The following is a 16,442-nucleotide window of genomic DNA, read 5'->3' as shown; positions in this document are numbered from 1 at the left end:
TTGAGTTGAGGTTGGCATGCGACACCTCACAGAAGTATATGGGTTCCTTTAGCATACCTTCCAACTTTCACAGAACAGTCACGATTTTGTGACTATCCCACCCTCAGCCGGTAGTGTCCCGTGGTGGTGGGGCAGCGATTGGGAGTCCCCCTGTCAAAGTGTCTATTCACAGGTGAGAGAGGGATAGAAGAAATGGCCAAGAGCTCTCAGAGTGCTGACCATGCTCCCACAGTGGCAAAACGGGTGTGAACTGGTGATTGCGGAAGTTCCCATGAAGCCACATGCCCCTTTCCAGAACCTGCATGGCAGGGCCACACGGGAGTCCCAACTACAGATATAAGAATGTTGGGAGGTATGCCGTTTGCGAGAGCTATGCTGCGACATTACAATATCAGTCACTTCAATTCTATTTTATTGCCTCCGCAATGCTGCTGTGTATGTACAATCTGCTGACCACAAATGTGTAGTGGCCACTCTGCCATAACTTGCTGGGGTCCTGTAAAAATTATTATTGTCTCACAAGGGTCCTCTCGGATGGTGTAATGGTTAGCATTACTGCCTCACAGTGCTGAGGGCATGGGTTCAAAACCATGGCACTAACTGTGCGGTTTGTATATTCTCCCCGTGTTTGTGTGGGTTTTCTCTGGGTACTCTGGTTTCCTCCCACTATCCAAAAATATACTAATAGGTCAATTGGCTTCCAACAAAATTAACCCTAGAATGTCTGTGTGCGTGTACATGTGGTAGGGAATGTAGATTGTAAGCTCCACTGGGGCAGGGACTGATGTGAATGTTCAACTATATTATATGTAAAACGCTGCGGAATATGTGTGCGCTATATAAGAAACTGTTAATAATAATAAGGGTCCCAAAACAAAATAGTTTGAGAACCCCTGTACTAGTGAATTTGGGAATAGCAGTAGGAAACTGAAGCACGCAGAGCAAACCTACATAATAAATTGGAAAAATATACAAACCCCATCAATAAGGATACTGGTTGGAAACTAACCCATGACCCTAATAATGTGAGGCATCAATGGTAATTACCAAAAGCATTGCTAAAGCTCTTAGATAAATAGAATCAGCTGATATATATATTGCATATAATATAATAGTGGATCATTGTTAAGTGAGACATGGCTTCAACTATCACAAACTCCCTACTGCAAATGTGATTACCATGGAAAAGCCATACTTCCCTTTGCATGACTGTATTGTGACTACATGGTGTGATGACTAATACCTTACAACCCGGAACAGCCCAGAGATCCTGTCACTGGGAACCTTTGTCCTAGCTTCAATAAGGGTGGGTGACATACTGTAGGCAGGAGTGTTTGGGAGGTACTGTATGCCTGCCACTGCTGCACACTGGATGCAGGTTCCTCCACTGGGTACAGTTTACAGTACAGTAGTTCTGTGGAAAGCCCACCTGATGGAATGTGTGGAATTATTGATAAAATACTGGAGTCAATAGGTCACCATTGTAATACTACACCCCAACCATTCAAAGGGATCTGAACCCCCCAGTACTATTGCTCTTCAGCTACCTTTCCTTGTGTAGTAACAGATTCCCCAGAGGTATATTCCCCCCCCCCCCCCCCCCCCCCCAACCTTGTGTCCATAGGTTCACATTGATTAATAAGCCCCTCCACCTTTAGTGGTAGCAAACTATCTTACAGTCACCCTCAGCCTTCCCCATCACCCACTTACTTCCATTGGCGGATCTAGACTTTTCTTCTAGGGGGTTTTACAGATTGTGATGTCGAGGCTGGTCCGGACACTTTGGTGGCTTGACAGTGACTGAACATAAACCACCTAAGCTATAGGCCACTATTCATTTATTGCTCTTATTCATATAAATGTTGTATGTCTATTTAACCCACTTATTATATTTTTAATTATATGTGTCATATAAAAATTGTGATATTTACAAAATGTTGTCATCTATCCACACATAACCATTAGGGATGCGGTTAATTTCCCGGCGGTCGGGATCCCGGCGGTCGGAATCCCGACACTGGAATCCCGACCGCCGAAATCCCGAAACTTTCTCCCTCCGTGGGTGTCCACGACACCCATAGAGGGAGAATAAAATAGCGTGCCGAGCGTAGCGAGGCACCGGGCCCGCTGCGTGGCGAGCGCAGCGAGCCCGCAAGGGGGGGCGATCCATGTCCCCCCCTTGTCGGGATTTCGGCGGTCGGGATTCCAGTGTCGGGATTCCGACCGCCGGGATCCCGACCGCCGGGAAATCATATCGGATCCAACCATTATACCCCTATACAGTGGCAAACGCAGGATTTTCAAAAGGGGGTTTCCAGAGGGGCGGAGCAAAGCACGGAGATGGACACTTAGGTGACCCAGTATATGCCGGGGCAGTTAAAGTATTATAGATAGACCAAATGTATATAAATAATAATAATTAAAAAGAAAAAAATATATATATATACATATATATATACATATACATACATATATATATATACATATGCATCAACAGCAGTGTAGACCCCTGGGCATAGCAATGTATTGGGGCACCTACCGATCCTCCAGCGGTAGGGGTGGGGGAAGCTTTGATGTCCCCCGGGTGGAAGGGGGTATTATATCAATCGCTCAGCATGTAGGGCCTGGATCAGTAATTTCCACTAATTACACCTTTACTGCACAGATGGTGGGAGATGAGGTGGGAGAAGGGGGCATTGGGGTGAATGAAAGGGCCCTGATACATAACTTCCAGGGTGGAGGGGTGTATAGTGGAGTGGGCTTATTATTCATAATTTTCTGGTGGGAGGACAGCTTGCTTGACTGCAGATATCTCCAGTTCCCAGAAATAGATTTCTTAGATTTTGATGGAATTAAAAACTAGAGAATCCCACCTACCAAATGATAATGGGGACTAGGATCAGAGTTCAGGAGGCAGAGCAATCGGCCAATGAGTATATAAAACTACGTACCAGGTGTGTGGAGCTGGAGCAGTAACCAGCTGCTGGAAGGCTGATATCTCTGGTTCTTGGAACAGTAGAGACAAGCTGCTAGTGTCCATCAAAGAGGGAGAGTCCCAGCTTTTGGAATATATCCTCAGAAAAACTCTAAGTCAGATAGAACCTGAAATATCTGACTGGTAAGAGCAATTAACAGGCTTGGATGGGGACCACTGCTTTGAAGTCAGATATCTCCGGTTCCCAAGGGCCAATTTTTAAAATTCTGGGTACTCAGAAACCCCACATGCGTGCGCTACTGCTATAACGCCCCTTTTTTTCCTTCCACAATCAAGCACTGCCTCGCCCCATCACCAATTATCTCCTTGCCATCCTCTTTTTGTCACCCACTGCTTTCCACTCATACCCACTGCATCCTCTTGTTACTCTTGTTACCCACTGTCATTCAGTCGTTGTCTTTTCCTGTCTCCCTCTACCTTCTGCTGTCATCCTCTGACTTCCACTGTCACTGCATCCTCTTGTTAACCACTGTCATCTACTGTAACCCACTGCCTTCCACTCTCACCTACTGCCTCTTCCCATCACCCACTGTCCCCTTGTCACCCTCTGCTTTCCCCTATCAAACACTGCCTCTCCTTGTTACCCACTATCTCCTGTCTTCCACTGTCAACCACTGCCTTTCCCGCTATCTCAATGTCACCCTCTTCCAGTTACCCACTGTCTTTCACTGTTATCCCTTCCTTTCCCAGTCACCCACTGCCTTTCCCTGTTTCTCTTTTCCTTCTGCTGCTGCTTCTGGTTTCCACTGACACCCAATGCCTTCCACTGTCCTCTCTCTCCATCACCCACTTTCCCTTTGTCACTCTCTCCGTTCCACCCTCTCATACGATATGGGGGTTATTCTGGTTGCTTTGCAACCAGAATGCGTTTGCAAGGGGGCCTAAGGGGGCGGCATGCACATTTCTGGGCATGTGCATACGCAGGGTGCATATTCCCAGACTGTTCGCCAGGTGCACGCGCCCAGGACAGCCAGCGGGTTGTTAATGGCGATTAAATATGACCAAAGAAACAATAAGTGAAAAGCGCAGGTTACGTATTAGGTCCGTAACCAGCGTACCCTTTATACCTAGCTATGTGCGAACAAAAACGTGGCGCAGCGTAGCGTACCTTTATTGTGTATTGCACACCAAAGAACCAATACCTTAATAAGAGATCCTTTCGCAGTACTCTGACTCTAATCTGCGAATATACCTTTAAGGACAGTGTCCGTAATATACCTTATCGCTATATGCGAATAAACAGACACAACCACAGTATAGAAGTAAGGAGATAGGAACTCCGTAAAAAGATGTATTTAAGTCCCTAACGGACAAAAGGGGGTTACAGGAATACAGGTATAACAAGTGATACAATAATCTAACAATGAGTATAATAAACAGGCTCTACTAGGGGAAGAAAATACAGATACAGGATACAATCAGCCAACAATACAATGAAAATAAGTACCGTGAATGCAACCGTTTACCGTCCCATCAAATATGCGCAGCGCAGTCCGGTCGGAGCTTGCTATCGTTCAGGGTTGAACTATAGCCCGGTCAAAGGTCAGGGAAAGGAAGATGTGCCGAAGTGACCAAGGCCGCCCTGGGTCACCTATCTTATAGGGTCAGAAGGGGGAGGTCAAAGGCCATTCCTATTGGTCGGGGGTCGTATGTCAGGTTCTCTGTGATTGGGGGTAAAATGATGCACCTGGTTTGAATAGGTGCAGGGGAGTGAACTTTTGGAGTTCTTTGTTTGTTGGTATCGTCGTCAGGGGTTGTAAATAGCAGTAGAAACCGGTTACAACTAGATTCCTTTGTTATATACTTTTAAACAGAAACTGTCTTGGAGATATGGATTTTGTCCATAACTATCGGACCGTATGTATTGCGAAATATTCGCAATGACCGGAATACTGCGCATAAGAAACGGAACGTAACGATACTAAACATGATACAGACGGATGTATGCAATGCTAACTAAGCTATGTGTGGCGTTCTAAACCTTTAACTATATTTTATTTAGTGTCAGTATGTTCTTATGAATTTATGTGTAATAGTATGGTTACGCTTCTGGTCCACTTTGTCACACAGACTCGGGTATGGAAACTTTATTTGCGCAACTCTGCGGACCAAAATGGCGGCCATACTATCCTAAAATGGCGTGTATGCAACTCGACTTTAACAGTCCACCCTTTAACAGTAAATATAAAACTGTTACAATACAAAACATTTTAAACAACAATACAGAAATTCATAATCCTAACAGAGAAATTTGGATCCGTGAATTGAACATATAAGGGGAGTAAACCATCTGCTCTTTGGCCGATCCAGGATCATGGATAAACGATGGGCCGCATTTATCGAACAATCTACTCAGGGTGACGAAGGATAATTTACAATATTTGGGATAAAAATAAAAACAAGGGAGGTTACAACATATACACGTTCACAAATATGGTTTCTTTAAAGGGAGGTGGTTTCGATTCTAGGGTCATATACCAAACCCTGGTCTTCCTCTGCATCTCTCGTTCTTACACTCATGATTTCGGTACGTTTTGTCTTTCCCGGGTCACCACCTTTAGACATTTGAACAGTAGCACAAAGACTATGATGGCACCACCGATACAGAGAAGGAGTTTTCCTATGTTAGCTATGATTCCTTGCGCCCATTCTCCTAAACCGGAGAACCAGTGCATTGGATTCAACCAGGAGGTCCATTCGCTGACTTTGTTACCTATTTCTGCCAGGCTGATATTGTGTTCCCTTCTAAATTCCCATTTAAGCTGAAGAATCTCATCCATCTGATGATCGATGATTTCTTCTGGGTCTTCAGTATTGTTGGTGATGTATGTACAACATTTCACCCCAAACTGTGTAGAGAGGGTGACACAATATCCTCCTGTCATAGCTGTCAGATAGTTCAACACCATTCGATGTTGGACTAGCTCTCTTTTATACGCTTGTAACTCCTTCCCAGTGTATCTAAAGGTGTCATCATAAATCTCAGTGATGTTATCTACCAAGCTGGCTAATGCTTGAATATACTTAAAATTTATGACTCCTCTGGCGGTATGGGTGATATCTAATGCAATGAGGAGTTGGATACCGAACGACTCGTGTATCATTTCCGAAGCTAGGGGTTCTTTCTTGATTGTTAAATCCCTTTTATGGATTTGATCATAATGGGTATGAGTGTAAGGAGGAGGTATACCTCTGTGTATGCTTACCATCTCCTCATGTGTGAGGGTCATCACTTCAGGTAACACTCTACCTAAATAACAAATTCCAACGTAGTTCATGGAGAGCCATTTGTACGCCCTTCTACCACAAATATAATAAACGTCGTCAGGGAGGAAATAAGGGACAGAGTATTTCATGATTTTGTCACACATTATCCATAAGAACATTCCTGTCCCCTGCTCCCTGACTTGTTCCTCACAGGTTTCTGGCTGTAAAGTCATATTACAGTAGCCGGCTGATACTCTGCCGGCCATCATTTTACTTTTCTTCACCGTGTAGACATATTTATAATGTCTCCCACTGGTGCGGATCTTTAACAATAATTCCTTATTAATAGGCTCTCCATCTGGACGCTGGGAGTAAGTTATTGTCTGGTTGTGCCATGTCACTTCCCAAGTACCAATCGTTCTGGAACTCGAGAAGTTCATACATACCAGGGACTTATCCACTTGGTATGGGTGTAATCTAAGACTAGGGGACCTGGTATACAGGTATCTCTTATCCAGTGGCCTCCCTTTATTTAATACGCTTATCTCTGAAATATTAAGCGGGTATGGGACTAGGCCTACACTACTCCTTTTATGTAGCACTTGTGAACACACCCAGCATTCTGTTTGGTTTAAGACCTTACCCACTAGTGAGTGGTAATCACTCAAGGGATGTCGGCCAGTAGTTGCCTTACTTGTCGACTGACATCGCTGGATGCATTCTTCTTCCATTTTTGGTTGACAATATCTACAGACACAGTACTCACCAGACAATAACCCATCACATAGCCCTTGAACTACGTTTCCCTCATACCTTTTACCCTCTCCTGTTATTGGTAAAGTATCAAGCTGATTTAGGGATTCTACTTCACCCATATCTGGGTCCATTATTACACTGTCAGAACTCCGCTCCGATCGCTCTAGAATGTGGCAGCCACCGAGTATCCTTGGATAAGGAAGAGGAAACAGGAAGAAAACAAGGAAATAGATATATAACTGTGAACCTGTTGCTTGGAGTCCTTCCATCATCTCTACCAGGGGACTTTTATTTGCTCTGCTCTTGGACCTTTGCTCGCTCAGGTTGCTTGACCTTGGCTGCCTTTCAGTCTTCCCGGAACAATGCTTCTAGCGACACTTCTTCTCTTTCGCTCTCTGCACACTGGAACTCTGGGTTACTGGCTTTCTTGCAGTGGGACGAATGTATCCAAGTCTCTCTCTCTGCGACTTTAATTGATGTAGTGCTGGTCAACAAAACTTGGTACGGTCCTTCCCAACGGTCTATCAAACAACCTGAGCGTAAAAAATTTCGGATCATAACAAAGTCTCCTGGTTTAAGATTATGACAATTCTCGGTAGGCATATCAGGTGTCAATAAATTCAGCTCCTTTTGTTGTTTCCTTAGCTGTTTGTTTAGCTTTAGAAAATACTGTACAGTTAGCTCATTGTTACATTTGAGATCATCCTGTGGGTCTATCATGACGTGTGGCTGCCGACCAAACAATATCTCAAAGGGGGACAAGTTGAGCGGAGCCCTGGGAGTGGTCCTAATGCTATACAGCACAATAGGCAATGCCTCTGGCCATAACAACCCTGTTTCAGCCATAACTTTACCCAATTTGTTCTTAATAGTACCATTCATTCTCTCAACTTTGGCGCTCGCCTGGGGACGATATGGAGTATGAAGTTTACTATTAATCCCCAGGAGTTTACACATGATTTGGAAGACCTCTCCTGTGAAATGAGTGCCTCTGTCACTCTCAATGACCTTTGGGATACCATTATCTACAGACAAACTCTTGACATATTTTCTTTGCTGTAAAGGTAGCAGTGTTGGAGGCAGCGGGGAAAGCCTCCACCCAGCTGGAAAACATGTCAACACATACTAATACATATTTCAAATTTCTACAGGGTGGTAACTGTATGAAGTCGATTTGTATTACCTGGAAAGGGCCTTCTGTAGGAGGGATGTGGGATGGCTCTGTTGGGATGGCTTTTCCAATGTTCTTCCTCAAACAGGTGAGGCATGACATTGCCACTCTACCTGCTTGAGAAGCGAACCCTGGTGCACACCAGTAGGCCTTTACCAGTTTACACATACCTTCCTTCCCAAGATGTGTCAGCCCATGGGCCGCCTCGGCTAGACTAGGAAGATATGCCCTGGGGGCTACTGGTTTCCCGTGTCCATCTCTCCAAAGTCCGGTGGACTCTTGGCCACATCCCTTCGACTTCCATACTGCTCTTTCCTGTGGGGAACACAAATTCTGCATGTCTATCAGTTTGGATGTGGATACCATGTTCAGTGTACAGAGGTTTGTAGGATGGGTGGAAATATTTACAGGGCATGCGGCCCTTTTCGCTGCCTCATCAGCGCGGCTGTTACCAAGGGACACCGGGTCCTTCTCTGATGTGTGAGCTTTGCACTTGATAACAGCCACTCTGTCTGGAAGCTGGATAGCTCCCAGAAGTCTTCTAATGTATGTCGCATGCGCCACTGGTGTGCCAGCCGCCGTCATGAACTTTCGGAGGCGCCATAGGGCTCCAAAATCATGTACTACTCCGAAAGCATATCTGGAGTCGGTATATATGTTAACTGATTTTCCCTTGGCCAGTTCACATGCTCTGGTCAGTGCCACCAGTTCTGCTACTTGTGCTGAGTGAGGTGGTCCCAAGGGTTCAGCTTCCACAATACCTTCTCCATCTACTACCGCGTAGCCTGTGCACAGCTCTCCCGTCTCCGTTTGTCTATGACAGCTACCATCAGTGAATAAGGTTATGTCTACCTCACTTAATGGGCTGTCGCTTATGTCAGGACGTGCTGTAAAGGTCTGATTCAGGTAGGTCATGCAATCATGTTTGTCCTCACCTTCACTAAACTCTGCTTTACCATATTCAGCAACATTACCATCACCCTCCACCCTTTGTGCCTTGGAGGGCACATGAGGAAGGAATGTGGCTGGGTTTAGTGTGTTGCATCTTTTGATGGTAATATTTACTGGGGCCATCAGCGCCAGTTCCCACTTGGTGAACCATGCTGAGGACACATGACGTGTTTGGGCAGAATTTAGGAGGGCAGAGACAGCATGGGGAGCATGAACAGTTAAATCGTGTCCTAACACCACATCCTCACTCTTGTTTACTAGTTGTGCTATTGCGGCCACACTTCGTAAGCAAGTTGGGAGTGAGCGTGCTACTGTGTCCATCTGGCCACTGTAGTACGCTACTGGTCGGTTGGCATCACCATGTTTTTGGACAAGTACTCCTGCCGCACACCCAGCTGATTCAGTTCCGTACAGTTCAAAGGGTTTCCCATAATCTGGCATTCCCTGTGCTGGGGCCTTTGTTAGGCTCACCTTTAGTTCCTCGAAAGCCAGCTCAGATTCCTCAGTATGAGAGACCCGGTCTGGCTTAGTTGAGGAAACCATCTCTTGTAGTGGTAATGCCAGAATAGAGAATCCTGGGATCCAATTGCGACAGTATCCACACATGCCTAGGAACGTACGGATCTGGTGCTGGGTTTGTGGCAGTGCCATGTTTCGAATCGCTTGGATTCGGTCGTCGGTGAGGTGTCTCAGCCCTTGGGTAAGGCAGTGGCCCAGATACTTAACCCTGGTCTGGCATAATTGTAGCTTATCCTTTGATACTTTATGTCCTGTCTCTGAGAGCTGTCTAGTGTCATCCACTGATGACTCCAGTGACTCAGAACACAACAATAAGTCATCGACATATTGTATTAGTATCGAACCACTCATTGGTTGAAAGGATTGTAAACAATCATGCAAGGCCTGGGAGAAGATGCTGGGGCTGTCTATGAATCCCTGGGGTATACTGTACTCCTCTGTAGGTGAAGGCGAACAGATACTGGCTGTCAGGGTGTAAAGGGACAGAGAAAAACGCAGAACACAAGTCAATGACTGTGAAATGAGTACAGTGAGGTGGGATTTGCATTAGGATGACAGCTGGGTTTGGCACTACGGGGAATTGGCTCTCAACTACTTTGTTTACCCCTCTTAAATCCTGCACTAGTCTGTAGCCCCTCCCCCCGCTCTTTTTCACAGGAAAGATGGGACTATTGGCTGTGCTGGAAGTTCTAACTAGGATTTCCTGTTGGAGCAATCGCTGGATCACAGGGTATACTCCTAGCTCAACTTCAGGTTTTAAAGGGTATTGCGGTATTTTTGGGGCTATCCTGCCTTCTTTTAAACGGATCTCTACTGGAGCTACATTTGCCATCAGCCCAGCATCCTGTCCATCTTTAGTCCAAAGGGAACTCGGTATTTGTGCTGTAATTTCAGCTACCCTAGATGGATTTGACTCTATAACAGTGGAATACAACATTAGCCTCTGAGGACTGTCCAGCATATCTTGCACTTCTTGAGTAAGATTTCTAGGAGTTCCAGGAATACCCCATCGGGGGTGCAATAGATGACACATCCCATTTTACATAGTAAATCTCTACCCAGGAGGTTAGTCGGGGCCGCTGCAGCCAACAGAAAAGAGTGTTTGGTATGCAGAGGCCCGATTGTAACCTCTGCTGGTTTCGTCAGTGGGTAATGTTGTATTTTTCCTGTTACCCCAATTGCTGCTACTGATTGGTCGGTGAAACCCAAGTGAAGAGGAGTGTTGAGAACAGATCTGGCCGCCCCTGTATCAACCAAGAAGGTTTGCCTTACTCCAGCTATATCAACCTTCACCTGAGGTTCCTCTCTAAGGTGTTGTGTTAGTCTAACTGGCTGTAGGATACAGGTATGACCTGTTTCCTATTGTCCTACCTGGGTTGCCCTTAGTACAGTGTCAGCCATCAGATGGGGAGGAGGCATGTTGCGTGACCTGTCTGTCTCCTCCCATTGTCTAGTGTTTGGGTATCTCCTTGTCTCACCCTGGTGAGGCTCCCATTCTCGCCTATGTGTTTTGTAACTCCTGGGGTTTCTTGACTTACATTGTGCTGAGTAGTGTCCTTCCTTATTGCAGTTGTAACAAATAATCTGCTTTCTACCTGTGTCCCTGGTGTTTCGTTGGTATGCAGCTTTATTTGGGGCATTTGTAAGAGCTTGGATGCTAACCATCATCAGTTTATCAGTTTGCAGTTCTCTGTGCTTCTTAATGTTACGGTCGTGGTCCACAGCAGATTCCCGTAGGGCATCCACTGTCATTCCACGCCAATTTGGGAAAGATGTTTGGACTCTGGCTCTCAGATTTTCTTTAAGCCCTTCCACCAGCACAGAGACAATCATCTCCCTCAGGTGGGGGTTGTCCTTAGGCTCGGAGACACCAGTGTATTTTGATACCGTTTTCAAGGCCCTGGTGAAATAATCACCAGCGGTTTCACCATCCTTTTGCTTGATGGTGAAAATCTTGCTATATTCCACTGCCGCAGGAAAATATACTCCCAATTGTAAGTTGATTAGACGTATATTTTCCTGGTTGATCTCATCATTTATCTCCCTGTCCACTTTCAATCCACTGTCCTGAATTAATTTCGGGATGTCTATGTGGGTAGGGAGACAGGCCCTCAACATGATTCTCCAATCCTTGTTGGTGGGTTCATCAGAGTTTCCCAGATCCCTTACAAATTTCTGGCTTAGGGCCAGATCTTTCCTAGGATCAGGGAAATCTGTAATGATGGATCGCAGCTCTAACCGTGTCCATGGGTTTAGCATGGTCATCTTTCTGGTAGGTATCACACCCTCTCTGTCTGCCTTACCATAGGGAACCTCCAGTGTGCGTACAGGGTATGTTTGTACCACATCCGCATTACTGGGACCTGGTTGGGAGTTGTCTGTGTCTGTGCTGTGTGGTGCTATCTTACCTGAGTCCATGACTATGCTGTTGGCATCAGCCATCTCCTCTCCCTGTGCAGGGGCCCCAGCAGCAGGTTTTGCTGGTTCAGCCTTTCCTTCAATCATGTTAATTGCATGGGAGACGGCCAGTGCCAACAGCTGCTCGTTTTCTTCTCGGGTTTCCTTATAAGGGGATAAGACAGGATACAAGTTAGCAACTGTTACATTATTACTCATGTCTTGCTTATTAGTTATTAACCCCTTCGGCACATATGGGGGTGGGGGAGCGGTAGCGGCTGCATTCTTATTGTGGCTGATTGTATCTGGCATTGCCAGACATTTGATTCCCCATTGTTCCTGCCCTTCCTTCTGCCACAATTTAAGAATTTCTATGTGCTTCACTCTCTTCTTACGACTGGAGAGTAGACATATTGCATCTTTTACTGCCGATAAGATTTCTGGATCAAAGCTACCAACACTGGGAAATTCTAACTTGCTGCCTTGTGTCATCTTTTTCCATTTCTTTTGGTAAACAACTGCTCGTTCACCGTGCTTACAGTACATAATGAAGGCTGCCGACCCTTTAGGTCGACTAGCTTCCTCCCTAACTGACACGTTATCACTGCGTGACCCGTTATTACCCATAATTACAGGAATAAACGTTCACAGCTAGTAGACACCGGTGGGTTATTTAAGTTGAGAGCTCCCCAAACACTCACTTCTCAGCGACCTAGAACGTTCCCACAATCAAGTGAGGCGCGAAGGGTACGAGGCAATAATACTCAATCACCAAGTCTTTCAACTGGTAGCGAACTACTAGCCAACTTGCAAGGTGCGGCAGTTTTTCCAGGGCACAACAAACTTGTTTTCCTGTACCCCCAAAAACTGGTTTTTCTAAATCAGCTGATCGGATCACTGGGTTCCGATTTAGCTTCTTGTACCCTCCTAGTGGATCAAAATAGGTAGTTCCACGGGAGGGGCAGTTCCTATGGGCACGTCGTCACGTGCACCCTGTCCTACCTGGACTGGACTACACTGCGCTTGAGTCGTGCCGTCACACACCCGTTCGCCTCAGTTTTGTTTCACACTGGGCGCTAGTTACACCTTGGTCTTATGCTTAAATTTGAAATATTTCTGTACAGAAAAATCTTCCCAGGCTGGTAGCTTCTCACTAGGTACTTATGCAGGTATAAATCCCTTTTAAATAGCTATAGGAATCTATTAAAATAATGCTTGAGTTGCTTGTTTATGAGAAAATGAACAAAAAGAAAAACTTATTTTCTCTTATTAATCACCGCCTTATCCACAGTATATTACTATACTGTTTTAAATAAAGCTAGTGATTCAATACTGTTCACCTTTGCGTTCCTATGTGTGCTGCATGTGCAGTGCCAGTGAACAGCCACGTGTGTACGTGTGTTTTGTTAAACCTGTTCACAGGCCGCCGATGAATCGGCCACCCACGTGTTCTATAGTGTATTTGCAAGGTTGCGCTCGAGTTTCGCTATACGCAGTAATTGCGCCTAAATGTGGAATAAATCCCTTAACTTCGTCCGAAAGTTATGTATCAAGATGCGAAATAAGTCCCACACTTAATCCGTAAATCACGTACAAAGATGCGAAAATTTCTCCGATGTGAGCACGTGCGCGCGCACCTTGCGTAATACACAATAGACGCTTTACGTTACTGAAAAAGGCCCAGAACTTATCGCCACGTGGCGGAGTCCCTGGCCCTGCAGTAACTAACACTAAACCTCTTTGATAAAGCTGCAGTTGGCAGTGAAACGCGTCAGGCAGACCTCCGGTTCTTCACTCCAAGTGTGGGATACTGTACCCAGATCGGATTCATCCACTGGTACACTTTGATCCACGGATTCACCTGCTCTAAATAACCTTTTCATCACCTCAGTCCCTCCATTGTGTTTGGTGGCTACGGTCTCTCCTGGAACACTCAGCGGCATAATTCCAGCTTGCCATCTCCAAAAAGGAGGACATTGTTTCACCCACCGATACCATTTCTCCAAGTTTTCCCTGTCGAGTCTCTGGCGGACACCGCTCATTGAAAAAGTGTTGGGGTATTCCATCCCCCCCCCCTCCAATACCATCAAGATCTGCAAGGGGTTACATCTTTAGCGGAAGCCGACCGACAGCACTCTCCAAAATCATCATTTACCCGGGTGAGGATTCCAACTACCACCCGTGGTCTCATTACAGGTCATCCACCAAATGGTAATGTGCACTTACCTGTGATCAAATACTCACTCCCTTCCTTCTTCCATTTATTACATGCTATACATCCCCTGCCCTACACTGGACTTAATACAGTCACATTCATCCCAGCTTGTGATGTGAAGAATCGGCTCTTATAGTACCTATATTGTTTTTATTGTGAATTTTCGTATTGTACTTTATTACATGTTTTTCAGTTTTAACAAGTAAAATATTATTACATTGTAATTTGGTGTGTGTCACCTTTATTCAGCGCTGCTCACACGCTTTGGCGTGATTGGTTTTTGTGACTAACACTAAAGTTATAGTTTTGCACAGAGGGGATCCTCTATGTACTATAATAAAACACAGGCCTTTGTCTCCACGTGTGCGAACTTTATCGCACGTGGCACATATACTGTAATAAACAAGCAACTCAAGACACTATACTCCGTTAAACTACTTGTGGCAGGCAGAAGTACAGTTTACTAAACACTTAAAAACACGTGGCTTAATGTTTCCTTGGATTTCACTTATTGTACTTCGGGTTCAACGCTAGCACTTCTCGAACCCCGCACCGCCGCGGACCTGGCCTATCCAGCAATGGATAATAAATACTTCCACCCTTTTGCTGGTATAGGTCAAGCCGCGCGCCTGGTACTGAGCTCCAGAATGTGAAACGGACGGACGATGCCCCCAATTGTTAATGGCGATTAAATATGACCAAAGAAACAATAAGTGAAAAGCGCAGGTTACGTATTAGGTCCGTAACCAGCGTACCCTTTATACCTAGCTACGTGCGAACAAAAACGTGGCGCAGCGTAGCGTACCTTTATTGTGTATTGCACACCAAAGAACCAATACCTTAATAAGAGATCCTTTCGCAGTACTCTGACTCTAATCTGCGAATATACCTTTAAGGACAGTGTCCGTAATATACCTTATCGCTATATGCGAATAAACAGACACAACCACAGTATAGAAGTAAGGAGATAGGAACTCCGTAAAAAGATGTATTTAAGTCCCTAACGGACAAAAGGGGGTTACAGGAATACAGGTATAACAAGTGATACAATAGTCTAACAATGAGTATAATAAACAGGCTCTACTAGGGGAAGAAAATACAGATACAGGATACAATCAGCCAACAATACAATGAAAATAAGTACCGTGAATGCAACCATTTACCGTCCCATCAAATATGCGCAGCGCAGTCCGGTCGGAGCTCGCTATCGTTCAGGGTTGAACTATAGCCCGGTCGAAGGTCAGGGAAAGGAAGATGTGCCGAAGTGACCAAGGCCGCCCTGGGTCACCTATCTTATAGGGTCAGAAGGGGGAGGTCAAAGGCCATTCCTATTGGTCGGGGGTCGTATGTCAGGTTCTCTGTGATTGGGGGTAAAATGATGCACCTGGTTTGAATAGGTGCAGGGGAGTGAACTTTTGGAGTTCTTTGTTTGTTGGTATCGTCGTCAGGGGTTGTAAATAGCAGTAGAAACCGGTTACAACTAGATTCCTTTGTTATATACTTTTAAACAGAAACTGTCTTGGAGATATGGATTTTGTCCATAACTATCGGACTGTATGTATTGCGAAATATTCGCAATGACCGGACTACTGCGCATAAGAAACGGAACGTAACGATACTAAACATGATACAGACGGATGTATGCAATGCTAACTAAGCTATGTGTGGCGTTCTAAACCTTTAACTATATTTTATTTAGTGTCAGTATGTTCTTATGAATTTATGTGTAATAGTATGGCTACGCTTCTGGTCCACTTTGTCACACAGACTCGGGTATGGAAACTTTATTTGCGCAACTCTGCGAACCAAAATGGCGGCCATACTATCCTAAAATGGCGTGTATGCAACTCGACTTTAACAGGGTGAAGAAAGGTGGCAAATGGCCACATTAGCATATGGGAACGCCCAGCGTTTTTTGGGCTTCCCATGAAAATGCTGGGCGTTCTTATGCTAATGAGGCCATGACACTGGGGGCGAGCAGCTGACATCACCGGACGTCAGCTGCCCGCCCATTTCCTTCCCAGCATGCACGCATATATAAGTGACTTGAAAGTCACTTTTATATGTGTGCACCTTCCAACAGATGTGGGAGGTCCCCCCTTCACTGCGTATGGATGTTACTGTGTAACATCCATACGCAAACCCCTACGATCGAGTCGCCCTTCGGATGGGTGGCCCTAGCCAACCATTTGCAAGGCGGGGTTTGGTGGACTCGCAAGGCTGCGAATTCG

The sequence above is a fragment of the Crinia signifera genome, chromosome 4 (assembly GCF_055691185.1).
Source record: "Crinia signifera chromosome 4, ASM5569118v1, whole genome shotgun sequence".
Classification (NCBI taxonomy): Eukaryota; Metazoa; Chordata; class Amphibia; order Anura; family Myobatrachidae; genus Crinia; species Crinia signifera.
This window is presented reverse-complemented; position numbering follows the sequence as displayed.